Genomic DNA, 16,042 nt, shown 5'->3' with positions numbered 1-16,042 from the left:
AAGGCTTTTTATCACAGGAAAAGAAATCAGCCTTTGACAACTTAACCGGCCGAAAAATATTTTTTTGAAAAAATCCCTAAGCCCCAGGGTCAAAATTTCATCAAAAATCTGACTTTTAGCAATAGACTCAAAAATGGTGCCAAACGGTTGCAAATGCTCCCCTGAAAGGTTTGGCGGTCGAAAGAGAAGGCTTTTTATCACAGGAAAAGAAATCAGCCCTCGACAACTTAACCGGCAGAAAAAGATATTTTTGAAAAAATCCCTAAGCCCCGGGGTCACAATTTCATCAAAACTCCGACTTACAGCAATTGATTCAAAAATGGTGCCAAACGGTTGCAAATGCTCCCCTGAAAGGTTTGGCGGTCGAAACAGAAGGCTTTTTATCACAGGAAAAGAAATCAGCCCTCAACAAATTAACCGGCAGAGAAATGGTTTTTTGAAAAAATCCCTAAGCCCCGGGTTCACAATTTCATCAAAACTCTGACTTTCGGCAATTGATTTAAAAATGGTGCCAAACGGTTGCAAATGCTCCCCTGAAAGGTTTGGCGGTCGAAAGAAAAGGCTTTTTATCACAGGATAAGAAATCAGCCCTCGACAACATAACCGCAGAAAAATATTTTCTAAAAAAAATCCCTAAGCCCCGGGGTCACAATTTCATCAAAACTCTGACTTTCGGCAATTGACTCAGAAATGGTGACAAACGGTTGCTAATGCTCCCCTGAAAGGTTTGGCGGTCGAAAGAGAAGGCTTTTTATCATAGGAAAAGAAATCAGTTTTCGACAACTTAACCGGCAGAATTTTTTTTTTTTTTTTTTAAAAAGTCCCTAAGCCCCGGGGTCACAATTTCATCAAAACTCTGACTTTTGGCAATGGACTCAAAAATGGTGCCAAACGGTTGCTAATGCTCCCCTAAAAGCTTTGGCGGTCGAAACAGAAGGTTTTTTATCACAGCACAAGAAATCAGCCCTCGACAACTTATCCGGCAGAAAAATATTTTTTTGAAAAAATCCCTAAGCCCCAGGGTCACAATTTCATAAAAATTCTGACTTTCGGCAAATGACTCAAAACTGGTGCCAAACGGTTGCAAATGCTCGCCTGAAAGGTTTGGCGGTCGAAAGAGAAGGATTTTTATCACAGGAAAAGAAATCAGCCCTCGACAACTTATCCAGCAGAAAAATATTTTTTTGAAAAAATCCCTAAGCCCCGGGGTCACAATTTCATCAAAAATCTGACTTTCGGCAATTGACTCATAACTGGTGCCAAACGGTTGCAAATGCTCCCCTGAAAGGTTTGGCGGTCGAAAGAGAAGGCTTTTTATCACAGGAAAAGAAATCAGCCCTCGACAACTTAACCGGCAGAAAAACATTTTTTTGAAAAAATCCCTAAGCCCCGGGGTCACAATTTCATCAAATCTCTGACTTTTGGCAATTGACTCAAAAATGGTGCCAAACGGTTGCTAATGCTCCCCTGAAAGGTTTGGCGGACGAAAGAGAAGGCTTTTTATGACAGGAAAAATAATCAGCCCTCGACAACTTAACCGGCAGAAAAATATTTTTTTAAAAAAATCCCTAAGCCCCGGGGTCAAAATTTCATCAAAAATCTGACTTTCGGCAATTGACTCAAAAATGGTCCCAATCGGTTGCTAATGCTCCCCTGAAAGGTTTGGCGGTCGAAAGAGAAGGCTTTTTATCACAGGAAAAGAAATCATCCAACGACAACTTAAGCGGCAGAAAAATATTTTTTTTAAAAAAAATCCCTAAGCCCCGGGGTCACAATTTCATCAAATCTCTGACTTTCGGCAATTGTCGCAGAAATGGTGCCAAACGGTTTTAAATGCTCCACAGAAAGGTTTGCCGGTCGAAACTGGATGTTTTTTAACACAGGATAAGAAATCAGCCCTCGACAACTTAACCGGCAGAAAAAAATTTTTTTTTTGATAAAATCCCTAAGCCCCGGAGTCACAATTTCATCAAAAATCTGACTTTCGGCAATTGATTCAAAAATGGTGCCAAACGGTTGCAAATGCTCCTCTGAAAGGTTTGGCGGTGGAAGGAGAAGCCTTTTTATAACAGGATAAATTATCAGCCCTCGACAACTTAACCGGCAGAAAAATATTTTTTTGAAAAAATCCCTAAGCCCCGGGGTCACAATTTCATCAAAAGTCTGACTTTCGGCAATTGAATCAAAACTGGTGCCAAACGGTTGCAAATGCTCCCCTGAAAGGTTTGGCAGTCGAAAGAGAAGGCTTTTTATCACAGGAAAAGAAATCAGTCCTTGACAACTTAACGGGCTGAAAAATATTTTTTTGAAAAAATCCCTAAGCCTTGGGGTCACAATTTCATCAAAAATCTGACTTTCGGCAATTTACTCAAAACTTGAGCCAAACGGTTGCTAATGCTCCCCTGAAAGGTTTGGCGGTCGAAACAGGAGGTTTTTTATCACAGGAAAAGTAATGAGCCCTCGACAATTTAACCGGCAGAAAAATATTTTTTTTTGAAAAAATCCCTAAGCCCCGGGGTCACAATTTCATCAAAAATCTGACTTTTCGCAATTGACTCAATACTGGTTCAAAACGGTTGCTAATGCTCCGCTGAAAGGTTTGGCGGTCGAAAGAGAAGGCTTTTTATCACAGGAAAAGAAATCAGCCCTCGACAACTTATCCGGCAGAATAATATTTTTTTGAAAAATTCCCTAAGCCCCGGGGTCACAATTTCATCAAAAATCTGACTTTCGGCAATTGACTGAATACTGGTGCCAAACGGTTGCAAATGCTCCCCCAAAAGGTTTGGCGGTCGAAACAGGAGGTTTTTTATCAAAGGAAAAGAAATCAGCCCTCGACAACTTAACCGGCAGAAAAATATTTTTTTGAAATAATCCCTAAGCCCTGGGTTCGCAATTTCATCTAAAATCTGACTTTCGGCAATTGACTCAAAACTCGAGCCACACGGTTGCAAGTGCTCCCCTGAAAGGTTTGACGGTCAAAAGAGAAGGCTTTTTATAAATATTTATTGAGATTTTTTTTAAAATACCAAATGCAAAAATAATAAACAATATAACATGGATCATAACACATTTTTCAGAACTTCTTTGGACTCCCTCACGTCTCCCACTCCCACTTACATCAGTATAAATTTTTTCCAGCAATTTAGCATCTTATTTATATTCTTAAATCTTGTTCAGTTAATTTAATCTAATCTCCAAAAATTTTGTGTTTCCCTCAGTCTCACTTATCGTCAAATTCAAATCTGATTCAATGGTAGGCAATTATTTATGATCTAGCATCCTTCTTAGCATTCAACCAAATTACAATACTTTTGTAGATAGATCTTGAATTTCTTCCAATCTTCTTCAACCCTCTCTTCTCCCAGGTCTCGAATTCTGCCAGTCATCTCGGCCAGTTGCATATAGTCCATCAGCTGCATCTGCCACTCTTCCAGTGTGGGTAGATCTTGAGTTTTCCAGAAAGAGAAGGCTTTTTATCACAGGAAAAGAAATCAGCCCTCAACAACTTATCCGGCAGAAAAATATTTTTTTGAAAAAATCCCTAAGCCACGGGGTCACAATTTCATCAAAACTCTGACTTTCGGCAATTGACTCAAAAATGGTGCCAAACGGTTGCTAATGCTCCTCTGAAAGGTTTGGCGGTCGAAACAGAAGCATTTTTATAACAGGATAAAAAATCAGCCCTTGACAACTTAACCGGCAGAAAAATATTTTTTTGAAAAAATCCCTAAGCCCCAGGGTCACAATTTCATCAAAAGTCTGACTTTCGGCAATTGACTCAAAAATGGTGCCAAACGGTTGCTAATGCTCCTCTGAAAGGTTTGGCGGTCGAAACAGAAGCATTTTTATAACAGGAAAAGAAATCAGCCTTCGACAACTTAACCGGCAGAAAAATATTTTTTTGAAAAAATCCCTAAGCCCCAGGGTCACAATTTCATCAAAACTCTGACTTTCGGCAATTGACTCAAAACTGGTGCCAAACGGTTGCAAAGGCTCCCCTGAAAGTTTTGCGGTCGAAAGAGAAGGCATTTTATCACAGGAAAAGAAATCAGCCCTCGACAACTTAACCGGCAGAAAAATATTTTTTTGAAAAAATCCCTAAGCCCCGAGGTCACAATTTCATCAAAACTCCGACTTGCAGCAATTCATTCAAAAATGGTGCCAAACGGTTGCAAATGCTCCCCTGAAAGGTTTGGCGGTCGAAACAGAAGACTTTTTATCACAGGTAAAGAAATCAGCACTCAACAAATTAACCGGCAGAGAAATAGTTATTTGAAAAAATCCCTAAGCCCCGGGGTCACAATTTCATCAAAACTCTGACTTTCGGCAATTGACTCAGAAATGGTGCCAAATGGTTGCAAATGCTCCCCTGAAAGGTTTGGCGGTCGAAAGAGAAGGCTTTTTATCACAGGAAAAGAAATCAGCCTTCGACAACTTAACCGGCAGAAAAATATTTTTTTGAAAAAATCCCTAAGTTCTGACTTTTGGCAATTGACTCAAAACTGGTGCCAAACTGTTGCAAATGCTCCCCTGAAAGGTTTGGCGGTCAAAACATGAGGTTTTTTATCACAGGAAAAGAAATCAGCCCTCGACAACTTAACCGTCAGAGAAATATTTTTTTGAAAAAATCCCTAAGCAATTGACTCAAAACTGGTTCCGAACGGTTGCAAATGCTCCCCTGAAAGGTTTGGCGGTCGAAAGAGAAGGCTTTTTATCACAGGAAAAGAAATCAGCCCTCGACAACTTATCCGGCAGTAAAATATTTTTTTGAAAAAATCCCTAAGCCCCGGCGTCAGAATTTCATCAAAACTCTGACTTTCGGCAATTGACTCAAAAATGGTGCCAAACGGTTGCTAATGCTCCGCTGAAAGGTTTGGTGGTCGAAAGAGAAGGCTTTTTATCACAGGAAAAGAAATCAGCCCTCGACAACTTATCCGGCAGTAAAATATTTTTTTGAAAAAATCCCTAAGCCCCGGCGTCAGAATTTCATCAAAACTCTGACTTTCGGCAATTGATTCATAAATGGTGCCAAACGGTTGCAAATGCTCCTCTGAAAGGTTTGGCGGTGGAAAGAGAAAGCTTTTTATAACAGGATAAAAAATCAGCCCTCGACAACTTAACCGGCAGAAAAATATTTTTTTAAAAAAATCCCTAAGCCCCGGGGTCACAATTTCATAAAAACTCTGACTTTCGGAAATTGACTCAAAACTGGTGCTAAACGGTTTTAAATGCTCCCCTGAAAGGTTTGTCGGTCGAAAGAGGCTTTTTATCACAGGAAAAGAAATCAGCCCTTGACAACTTAACCGGCAGAAAAATATTTTTTTGAAAAAATCCCTAAGCCCCGGGGTCACAATTTCACCAAATCTCTGAATTTCGGCAACTGACTCAGAAATGGTGCGAAACGGTTTCAAATGCTCCCCTGAAAGGTTTGGCGGTCAAAACAGGAGGTTTTTATCACAGGAAAAGAAATCAGCCAACGACAACTTAACCGGCAGAGAAATGTTTTTTTGAAAAAATCCCTATTTTATCAAAAATATGACTTTCGGCAATTAATTCAAAAATAGTGATAAACAGTTGCAAATGCTACTCTGAAAGGTTTGGCGGTCGAAAGAGAAGGCTTTTTATCACAGGATAAGAAATCAGCCCTTGACAACTTAACCGACAGAAAAAGATATTTTTGAAAAAATCCCTAAGCCCCGGCGTCAGAATTTCATCAAATCTCTGACTTTCGGCAATTGACTCAGAAATGGTGCCAAACGGTTTTAAATGCTCCCCTGAAAGGTTTGGCGGTCGAAACAGGAGGTTGTTTATCACAGGAAAAGAAATCAGCCCTCAACAACTTATTCGGCAGAAAAAGATATTTTCGAAAAAATCCCTAAGCCCCGGGGTCACAATTTCATCAAATCTCTGACTTTCGGCAATTGACTCAGAAATGGTGCCAAACGGTTTTAAATGCTCCCCTGAAAGGTTTGGCGGTCGAAACAGGAGGTTTTTTATCACAGGAAAAGAAATCAGCCCTCAACAACTTAACCGGCAGGAAAAGATTTTCTTGAAAAAATCCCTAAGCCCCGGGGTCACAATTTCATCAAATCTCTGACTTTCGGCAATTGATTCAAAAATGGTGCCAAACGGTTGCAAATGCTCCCCTGAAAGGTTTGGCGGTCGAAAGAGAAGGCTTTTTATCACAGGAAAAGAAATCAGCCTTCGACAACTTAACCGGCAGAAAAATATTTTTTTGAAAAAATCCCTAAGCCCCGGGGTCACAATTTCATCAAAACTCTGACTTTCAGCAATTGACTCAAAACTGGTGCCAAAAGGTTGCAAATGGTCCCCTGAAAGTTTTGCGGTCGAAAGTGAAGGCTTTTTATCACAGGAAAAGAAATCAGCCCTCGACAACTTAACCGGCTGAAAAATATTTTTTTGAAAAAATCCCTAAGCCCCGGGATCACAATTTCATCAAATCTCTGACTTTCGGCAATTGACTCAGAAATGGTGCCAAACGGTTGCAAATGCTCCCCTGAAAGGTTTGGCGGTCGAAAGAGAAGGCTTTTTATCACAGGATAAGAAATCAGCCCTCGACAACTTAACCAGCAGGAAAAGATATTCTTGAAAAAATCCCTAAGCCCCGGGGTCACAATTTCATCAAAACTCTGACTTTCAGCAATTGACTCAAAACTGGTGCCAAACGGTTGCAAATGGTCCCCTGAAAGTTTTGCGGTCGAAAGTGAAGGCTTTTTATCACAGGAAAAGAAATCAGCCCTCGACAACTTAACCGGCTGAAAAATATTTTTTTGAAAAAATCCCTAAGCCCCGGGATCACAATTTCATCAAATCTCTGACTTTCGGCAATTGACTCAGAAATGGTGCCAAACGGTTGCAAATGCTCCCCTGAAAGGTTTGGCGGTCGAAAGAGAAGGCTTTTTATCACAGGATAAGAAATCAGCCCTCGACAACTTAACCAGCAGGAAAAGATATTTTTGAAAAAATCCCTAAGCCCCGGGGTCACAATTTCATCAAAACTCCGACTTACAGCAATTGATTCAAAAATGGTGCCAAACGGTTGCAAATGCTCCCCTGAAAGGTTTGGCGGTGGAAACAGAAGGCTTTTTATCACAGGAAAAGAAATCAGCCCTCAACAAATTAACCGGCAGAGAAATGGTTTTTTGAAAAAATCCCTAAGCCCCGGGGTCACAATTTCAACAAATCTCTGACTTTCGGCAATTGTCTCAGAAATGGTGCCAAACGGTTTTAAATGCTCCCCTGATAGGTTTGGCGGTCGAAACAGGATGTTTTTTATCACAGGAAAAGAAATCTGCCCTCGACAACTTATTCGGCAGAAAAAGATATTTTTGAAAAAATCTCTAAGCCCCGGAGTCACAATTTCATCAAAACTCTGACTTTCGGCAATTGACTCAAAACTGGTGCCAAAAGGTTGCAAATGCTCCCCTGAAAGTTTTGGCAATCGAAAGAGAAGGCTTTTTATCACAGGAAAAGAAATCAGCCCTCAACAACTTATTCGGCAGAAAAAGATATTTTCGAAAAAATCCCTAAGCCCCGGGGTCACAATTTCATCAAATCTCTGACTTTCGGCAATTGACTCAGAAATGGTGCCAAACGGTTGCAAATGCTCCCCTGAAAGGTTTGGCGGTCGAAAGAGAAGGCTTTTTATCACAGGAAAAGAAATCAGCCAACGACAACTTAACCGGCAGAGAAATATTTTTTTGAAAAAATCCTTAAGCTGCGGGGTCACAATTTCATCAAAAATCTGACTTTCGGCAATTGATTTAAAAATGGTGCCAAACGGTTGCAAATGCTCCTCTGAAAGGTTTGGCGGTGGAAAGAGAAGGCTTTTTATAATAGAATAAAAAATCAGCCCTCGACAACTTAACCGGCCAAAAAATATTTTTTTTAAAAAAATACCTAACCCCGGGGTCACAATATCATCAAAACTCTGACGTTCAGCAATTGACTCAAAAATGGTGCCAAACGGTTGCTAATGCTCCCCTGAAAGGTTTAGCGGTCGAAAGAGAAGGCTTTTTATCACATGAAAAGAAATCAGCCCTCGACAACTTATCCGGCAGAAAAAGATTTTCTTGAAAAAATCCCTAAGCCCCGGGGTCACAATTTCATCAAATCTCTGACTTTTCGCAAATGACTCAAAAATGGTGCCAAACGGTTGCTAATGCTCCCTTGAAAGTTATGGCGGTCGAAAGAGAAGGCTTTTTATCACAGGAAAAGAAATCAGCCTTTGACAACTTAACCGGCAGAAAAATATTTTTTTGAAAAAATCCCTAAGCCCCGGGGTCAAAATTTCATCAAAAATCTGATTTGTCGCAATTGACTCAAAAATGGTGCCAAACGGTTGCTAATGCTCCCCGGAAAGGTTTGGCGGTCGAAAGAGAAGGCTTTTTATCACATGAAAAGAAATCAGCCCTCGACAACTTATCCGGCAGAAAAATATTTTTTTGAAAAAATCCCTAAGCCCCGGGGTCACAATTTCATCAAAACTCTGACTTTTCGCAAATGACTCAAAAATGGTGCCAAACGGTTGCTAATGCTCCCCTGAAAGTTATGGCGGTCGAAAGAGAAGGCTTTTTATCACATGAAAAGAAATCAGCCCTCGACAACTTAACCGGCAGAAAAATATTTTTTTGAAAAAATCCCTAAGCCCCAGGGTCAAAATTTCATCAAAAATCTGACTTTTAGCAATAGACTCAAAAATGGTGCCAAACGGTTGCAAATGCTCCCCTGAAAGGTTTGGCGGTCGAAAGAGAAGGCTTTTTATCACAGGAAAAGAAATCAGCCAACGACAACTTAACCGGCAGAGAAATATTTTTTTGAAAAAATCCTTAAGCTGCGGGGTCACAATTTCATCAAAAATCTGACTTTCGGCAATTGATTTAAAAATGGTGCCAAACGGTTGCAAATGCTCCTCTGAAAGGTTTGGCGGTGGAAAGAGAAGGCTTTTTATAATAGAATAAAAAATCAGCCCTCGACAACTTAACCGGCCAAAAAATATTTTTTTTAAAAAAATACCTAACCCCGGGGTCACAATATCATCAAAACTCTGACGTTCAGCAATTGACTCAAAAATGGTGCCAAACGGTTGCTAATGCTCCCCTGAAAGGTTTAGCGGTCGAAAGAGAAGGCTTTTTATCACATGAAAAGAAATCAGCCCTCGACAACTTATCCGGCAGAAAAAGATTTTCTTGAAAAAATCCCTAAGCCCCGGGGTCACAATTTCATCAAATCTCTGACTTTTCGCAAATGACTCAAAAATGGTGCCAAACGGTTGCTAATGCTCCCTTGAAAGTTATGGCGGTCGAAAGAGAAGGCTTTTTATCACAGGAAAAGAAATCAGCCTTTGACAACTTAACCGGCAGAAAAATATTTTTTTGAAAAAATCCCTAAGCCCCGGGGTCAAAATTTCATCAAAAATCTGATTTGTCGCAATTGACTCAAAAATGGTGCCAAACGGTTGCTAATGCTCCCCGGAAAGGTTTGGCGGTCGAAAGAGAAGGCTTTTTATCACATGAAAAGAAATCAGCCCTCGACAACTTATCCGGCAGAAAAATATTTTTTTGAAAAAATCCCTAAGCCCCGGGGTCACAATTTCATCAAAACTCTGACTTTTCGCAATTGACTCAAAAATGGTGCCAAACGGTTGCTAATGCTCCCCTGAAAGTTATGGCGGTCGAAAGAGAAGGCTTTTTATCACATGAAAAGAAATCAGCCCTCGACAACTTAACCGGCAGAAAAATATTTTTTTGAAAAAATCCCTAAGCCCCAGGGTCAAAATTTCATCAAAAATCTGACTTTTAGCAATAGACTCAAAAATGGTGCCAAACGGTTGCAAATGCTCCCCTGAAAGGTTTGGCGGTCGAAAGAGAAGGCTTTTTATCACAGGAAAAGAAATCAGCCAACGACAACTTAACCGGCAGAGAAATATTTTTTTGAAAAAATCCTTAAGCTGCGGGGTCACAATTTCATCAAAAATCTGACTTTCGGCAATTGATTTAAAAATGGTGCCAAACAGTTGCAAATGCTCCTCTGAAAGGTTTGGCGGTCGAAAGAGAAGGCTTTTTATCACAGGAGAAGAAATCAGCCCTCGACAACATAACCGCAGAAAAATATTTTCTAAAAAAAATCCCTAAGCCCCGGGGTCACAATTTCATCAAAAATCTGACTTTCGGCAATTGACTCAGAAATGGTGACAAACGGTTGCTAATGCTCCCCTGAAAGGTTTGGCGGTCGAAAGAGAAGGCTTTTTATCATAGGAAAAGAAATCAGTTTTCGACAACTTAACCGGCAGAATTTTTTTTTTTTTTAAAAAAAGTCCCTAAGCCCCGGGGTCACAATTTCATCAAAACTCTGACTTTTGGCAATGGACTCAAAAATGGTGCCAAACGGTTGCTAATGCTCCCCTAAAAGGTTTGGCGGTGGAAGGAGAAGCCTTTTTATAACAGGATAAATAATCAGCCCTCGACAAGTTAACCGGCAGAAAAATATTTTTTTGAAAAAATCCCTAAGCCCCGGGGTCACAATTTCATCAAAAGTCTGACTTTCGGCAATTGAATCAAAACTGGTGCCAAACGGTTGCAAATGCTCCCCTGAAAGGTTTGGCAGTCGAAAGAGAAGGCTTTTTAGCACAGGAAAAGAAATCAGTCCTTGACAACTTAACGGGCAGAAAAATATTTTTTTGAAAAAATCCCTAAGCCTTGGGGTCACAATTTCATCAAAAATCTGACTTCGGCAATTTACTCAAAACTTGAGCCAAACGGTTGCTAATGCTCCCCTGAAAGGTTTGGCGGTCGAAACAGGATGTTTTTTATCACAGGATAAGAAATCAGCCCTCGAAAACTTAACCGGCAGAAAAATATTTTATTTGAAAAAATCCCTAAGCCCCGGGGTCACAATTTCACCAAATCTTTGACTTTCGGCAATTGTCTCAGAAATGGTTCCAAACGGTTTTAAAGGGTCCCCTGAAAGGTTTGGCGGTCGAAACAGGAGGTTTTTTATCACAGGAAAAGTAATGAGCCCTCGACAATTTAACCGGCAGAAAAATATTTTTTTTTGAAAAAATCCCTAAGCCCCGGGGTCACAATTTCATCAAAAATCTGACTTTTCGCAATTGACTCAATACTGGTTCCAAACGGTTGCTAATGCTCCGCTGAAAGGTTTGGCGGTCGAAAGAGAAGGCTTTTTATCACAGGAAAAGAAATCAGCCCTCGACAACTTATCCGGCAGAATAATATTTTTTTGAAAAAATCCCTAAGCCCCGGGCTCACAATTTCATCGAAAATCTGACTTTCGGCAATTGACTGAATACTGGTGCCAAACGGTTGCAAACGCTCCCCTGAAAGGTTTGGCGGTCGAAACAGGAGGTTTTTTATCAAAGGAAAAGAAATCAGCCCTCGACAACTTAACCGGCAGAAAAATATTTTTTTGAAATAATCCCTAAGCCCTGGGGTCGCAATTTCATCAAAACTCTGACTTCTGGCAATGGACTCAAAAATGGTGCCAAACGGTTGCAAATGCTCCCCTGAAAGGTTTGGCGGTCGAAAGAGAAGGCTTTTTATCACAGGAAAAGAAATCAGCCCTCGACAACTTATCCGGCAGAATAATATTTTTTTGAAAAAATCCCTAAGCCCCGGGCTCACAATTTCATCAAAAATCTGACTTTCGGCAATTGACTGAATACTGGTGCCAAACGGTTGCTAATGCTCCCCTAAAAGGTTTGGCGGTCGAAACAGAAGGTTTTTTATCACAGCACAAGAAATCAGCCCTCGACAACTTATCCGGCAGAAAAATATTTTTTTGAAAAAATCCCTAAGCCCCAGGGTCACAATTTCATCAAAACTCTGACTTTCGGCAAATGACTCATAACTGGTGCCAAACGGTTGCAAATGCTCCCCTGAAAGGTTTGGCGGTCGAAAGAGAAGGCTTTTTATCACAGGAAAAGAAATCAGCCCTCGACAACTTAACCGGCAGAAAAACATTTTTTCGAAAAAATCCCTAAGCCCCGGGGTCACAATTTCATCAAATCTCTGACTTTTGGCAATTGACTCAAAAATGGTGCCAAACGGTTGCTAATGCTCCCCTGAAAGGTTTGGCGGAGGAAAGAGAAGGCTTTTATGACAGGAAAAATAATCAGCCCTCGACAACTTAACCGGCAGAAAAATATTTTTTTAAAAAAATCCCTAAGCCCTGGGGTCAAAATTTCATCAAAAATCTGACTTTCGGCAATTGACTCAAAAATGGTCCCAATCGGTTGCTAATGCTCCCCTGAAAGGTTTGGCGGTCGAAAGAGAAGGCTTTTTATCACAGGAAAAGAAATCATCCAACGACAACTTAAGCGGCAGAAAAATATTTTTTTTAAAAAAAATCCCTAAGCCCCGGGGTCACAATTTCATCAAATCTCTGACATTCAGCAATTGTCTCAGAAATGGTGCCAAACGGTTTTAAATGCTCCACAGAAAGGTTTGGCGGTCGAAACTGGATGTTTTTTAACACAGGATAAGAAATCAGCCCTCGACAACTTAACCGGCAGAAAAATATTTTTTTTTTTGATAAAATCCCTAAGCCCCGGAGTCACAATTTCATCAAAAATCTGACTTTCGGCAATTGATTCAAAAATGGTGCCAAACGGTTGCAAATGCTCCTCTGAAAGGTTTGGCGGTGGAAGGAGAAGCCTTTTTATAACAGGATAAATAATCAGCCCTCGACAACTTAACCGGCAGAAAAATATTTTTTTGAAAAAATCCCTAAGCCCCGGGGTCACAATTTCATCAAAGGTCTGACTTTCGGCAATTGAATCAAAACTGGTGCCAAACGGTTGCAAATGCTCCCCTGAAAGGTTTGGCAGTCGAAAGAGAAGGCTTTTTATCACAGGAAAAGAAATCAGTCCTTGACAACTTAACGGGCAGAAAAATATTTTTTTGAAAAAATCCCTAAGACTTGGGGTCACAATTTCATCAAAAATCTGACTTTCGGCAATTTACTCAAAACTTGAGCCAAACGGTTGCTAATGCTCCCCTGAAAGGTTTGGCGGTCGAAACAGGAGGTTTTTTATCACAGGAAAAGTAATGAGCCCTCGAAAACTTAACCGGCAGAAAAATATTTTATTTGAAAAAATCCCTAAGCCCCGGGGTCACAATTTCACCAAATCTTTGACTTTCGCAATTGACTCAATACTGGTTCCAAACGGTTGCTAATGCTCCGCTGAAAGGTTTGGCGGTCGAAAGAGAAGGCTTTTTATCACAGGAAAAGAAATCAGCCCTCGACAACTTATCCGGCAGAATAATATTTTTTTGAAAAAATCCCTAAGCCCCGGGGTCACAATTTCATCAAAAATCTGACTTTCGGCAATTGACTTAGAAATGGTGCCAAATGGTTTTAAATGCTCCCCTGAAAGGTTTGGCGGTCGAAACAGGAGGTTGTTTATCACAGGAAAAGAAATCAGCCCTCGACAACTTATTCGGCAGAAAAACATATTTTCGAAAAATCCCTAAGCCCCGGGGTCACAATTTCATCAAATCTCTGACTTTCGGCAATTGATTCAAAAATGGTGCCAAACGGTTGCAAATGCTGCCCTGAAAGGTTTGGCGGTCGAAAGAGAAGGCTTTTTATCACAGGATAAGAAATCAGCCCTCGACAACTTAACTAGCAGAAAAAGATATTTTTGAAAAAATCCCTAAGCCCCGGGGTCACAGTTTCATCAAAACTCTGACTTACAGCAATTGATTCAAAAATGGTGCCAAACGGTTGCAAATGCTCCCCTGAAAGGTTTGGCGGTCGAAACAGAAGGCTTTTTATCACAGGAAAAGAAATCAGCCCTCAACAAATTAACCGGCAGAGAAAAAGTTTTTTGAAAAAACCCCTAAGCTCTGACTTTTGGCAATTGACTCAAAACTGGTGCCAAACTGTTGCAAATGCTCCCCTGAAAGGTTTGGCGGTCAAAACATGAGGTTTTTTATCACAGGAAAAGAAATCAGCCCTCGACAACTTAACCAGCAGAAAAAGATATTTTTGAAAAAATCCCTAAGCCCCGGGGTCACAATTTCATCAAATTTCTGACTTTCGGCAATTGACTCAGAAATGGTGCCAAACGGTTGCAAATGCTCCCCTGAAAGGCTTGGCGGTCGAAACAGGAGGGTTTTTATCACAGGAAAAGAAATCAGCCCTCGACAACTTAACCGGCAGAAAAATATTTTTTTGAAAAAATCCCTAAGCCCCGGGGTCAGAATTTCATCAAATCTCTGACTTTCGGCAATTGATTCAAAAATGGTGCCAAACGGTTGCAAATGCTCCCCTGAAAGGTTTGGCGGTCGAAAGAGAAGGCTTTTTATCACAGGATAAGAAATCAGCCCTCGACAACTTAACCAGCAGAAAAAGATATTTTTGAAAAGATCCCTAAGCCCCGGGGTCACAATTTCATCAAAACTCCGACTTACAGCAATTGATTCAAAAATGGTGCAAAACGGTTGCAAATGCTCCCCTGAAAGGTTTGGCGGTCGAAAGAGAAGGCTTTTTATCACAGGAAAAGAAATCAGCCCTCGACAACTTAACCGGGAGAGAAATAGTTTTTTGAAAAAATCCCTAAGCCCCGGGGTCAGAATGTTATCAAATCTCTGACTTTCGGCAATTGACTTAGAAAAGGTGCCAAACGGTTGCAAATGCTCCCCTGAAATGTTTGGCGGTCGAAAGAGAAGGCTTTTTATCACAGGAAAAGAAATCAGCCCTCGACAACTTATTCGGCAGAAAAAGATATTTTCGAAAAAATCCCTAAGCCCCGGGGTCACAATTTCATCAAATCTCTGACTTTCGGCAATTGACTCAGAAATGGTGCCAAACGGTTTTAAATGCTCCCCTGAAAGGTTTGGCGGTCGAAACAGGAGGTTTTTTATCACAGGAAAAGAAATCAGCCATCGACAACTTAACCGGCAGGAAAAGATTTTCTTGAAAAAATCCCTAAGCCCTGAGGTCACAATTTCATCAAATCTCTGACTTTCGGCAATTGATTCAAAAATGGTGCCAAACGGTTGCAAATGCTCCCCTGAAAGTTTTGTGGTCGAAAGAGAAGGCTTTTTATCACAGGAAAAGAAATCAGCCCTCGACAACTTAACTGGCAGAAAAATATTTTTTTGAAAAAATCCCTAAGCCCCGGGGTCACCATTTCATCAAATCTCTGACTTTCGGCAATTGATTCAAAAATGGTGCCAAACGGTTGCAAATGCTCCCCTGAAAGGTTTGGCGGTCGAAAGAGAAGGCTTTTTATCACAGGATAAGAAATCCGCCCTCGACAACTTAACCGGCAGAAAAATATTTTTTTGAAAAAATCCCTAAGCCCCAGGGTCACAATTTCATCAAAACTCCAACTTACAGCAATTGATTCAAAAATGGTGCCAAACGGTTGCAAATGCTCCCCTGAAAGGTTTGGCGGTCAAAACAGAAGGCTTTTTATCACAGGAAAAGAAATCAGCCCTCAACAAATTAACCGGCAGAGAAAAAGTTTTTTGAAAAAATCCCTAAGCTCTGACTTTTGGCAATTGACTCAAAACTTGTGCCAAACTGTTGCAAATGCTCCCCTGAAAGGTTTGGCGGTCAAAACATGAGGTTTTTTATCACAGGAAAAGAAATCAGCCCTCGACAACTTAACCAGCAGAAAAAGATATTTTTGAAAAAATCCCTAAGCCCCGGGGTCACAATTTCATCAAAACTCCGACTTACAGCAATTGATTCGAAAATGGTGCCAAACGGTTGCAAATGCTCCCCTGAAAGGTTTGGCGGTCGAAAGAGAAGGCTTTTTATCACAGGAAAAGAAATCAGCCCTCAACAAATTAACCGGCAGAGAAATAGTTTTTTGAAAAAATCCCTAAGCCCCGGGGTCACAATTTCATCAAAACTCTGACTTTCGGCAATTGACTCAGAAATGGTGCCAAACGGTTGCAAATGCTCCCCTGAAAGGTTTGGCGGTCGAAAGAGAAGGCTTTTTATCACAGGAAAAGATAACAGCCCTCGACAACTTAACCGGCAGAGA

Source organism: Podarcis cretensis, assembly GCF_951804945.1.
Source record: "Podarcis cretensis genome assembly, chromosome: 12".
Lineage (NCBI taxonomy): Eukaryota > Metazoa > Chordata > Lepidosauria > Squamata > Lacertidae > Podarcis > Podarcis cretensis.
This window is presented reverse-complemented; position numbering follows the sequence as displayed.